At 41.5% G+C, this 1,533-nt stretch overlaps 1 pseudogene; it reads right to left on the bottom strand.

Annotated features, from left to right (window-relative positions):
- Positions 1-850: 850 nt before the first annotated feature.
- Positions 851-1,533, bottom strand: part of LOC144242556 (small ribosomal subunit protein eS8 pseudogene) — a 1,650-nt pseudogene continuing 967 nt past the window's right edge.

The raw sequence follows: 1,533 nt of genomic DNA, 5'->3' as shown, positions 1-1,533 counted from the left end.
CCCGGCTATGGTCAACTTAGTTTGTTAGGATATATAACTTTAGGGGCTGCCTGGTTCCTTCAAGGATTGCAGGTAGCAATTTACCCTACCTTGAGGTCCTGTACAGTGCAACTCTGGGTCTCTGGAATAGCAGGGAAGTTGTATTCTTGGACCCAGGCAGAAAAGGAAAAATGCTAAGTATTACAAAAAGTAAAGACCTACACTTTAAGAACTACTGTTTTTTGTTGAAAACTTTTCACAAATGCATCTCAAATTTACTACAAATATTACCATGAAGCATATTTTTTGTTAAAACCTTCCAGTCAAGGAGCTAAGTGCAAGAACAGATGAAGAACATACAGTCAAAAGACATTTTTAAATTTATTTTTAAAAAATTTTAAGGCTTCTTATTTTTGAAGGAGAAAGAGAGACAGAGACAGACAAAGCATGAATGGGGGAGGGGCAGAGAGACACGGAGACACAGAATCTGAAAAGGCTCCAGGCTCCCAGCATCAGCACAGAGACAGACATGGGGCTTGAACTCAGGAACCGTGAGATCATGACCTGAGCTGAAATCAGATGCTTAACTGGCTGAGCCACCCAGGAGCCCCAAATTACTTTTTAATTTAGAAAATGAGAAAAATACCATGAATTTAAATCACCATATAAGCAAATACCCTTTCTACATTCACTCTTCTGCCAACCAAAATCATGTTTCTGTCCCAACAATTTCTGCAAGTACAATGGACATTTCTCTGTGCTTACATTAAATTATTTTGCTTTATTTTAAATTAACTACTTCTACCTTCATTTTTTTCCCCAAAACAATAAAAACCTTTACTACGTCACATAAGATAAGGGGAAGGATGATTTATTTGCCTTTTCAGGTTTTGATTTTCCTCAGATACAACTCTAGCTCTTTGCCCTCTAGCACAAGCCAACTGCTCAGCCACACTGAGGTCTTTAAGCAACACATGCAAGAAGCTTGTCGTGACGGAACTGCCTCTCCAGAAGACTGTTTGTTTTGGCATTCTTTTCCCTTTCATCATATTTCTTCTGAATTTTCTTTGATCGTTTTTTGTTTAGAATCTCTTCCTCATCGGGAGTCAGCTTGGCCTCCTTCTTGCCGCCCAGGAGCAGTGGCTAGTGGGACCCATACCACTGTAAGTAAGGTGCGCTGTCAACGAACACAATACAGTTCTTCACCAGGGACTTGGTGCAGACCAGTTCATTGTTGGATGCATTGTAGACAACATCAATAATCCTCATTTGGCACGTACAACACTCAGAGCCTCTTAAGTTTCCCCATATCCAGCCTCCAGTGACAGTACTTCTTAATGCATCCCCAAAGGCAGACTGTGTGTATGCAGCTGGGACATTCTTAGTCTGGCAGTGGGGAGTCCCAACTCACACTTTTGCTTCTTGTGGTAGGGCTTTCAGTTGACCTGGGTCTGGTAGCACTTGGGACAGTTGTCAAGAGATGCCCACCACTATCAGTGCTGGCTGTGAAAGAGTTATTTTTACCCTCTTGAAAGTCCTTCTTCACTTTCCTCT

Source organism: Crocuta crocuta, unplaced genomic scaffold, assembly GCF_008692635.1.
Source record: "Crocuta crocuta isolate KB4526 unplaced genomic scaffold, BGI_CrCroc_1.0 scaffold1049, whole genome shotgun sequence".
In the NCBI taxonomy this organism is placed as follows: Eukaryota; Metazoa; Chordata; class Mammalia; order Carnivora; family Hyaenidae; genus Crocuta; species Crocuta crocuta.
The sequence above is the reverse complement of the archived record's forward strand: the minus strand, read 5'-3'. Positions and strand labels throughout refer to the sequence as shown.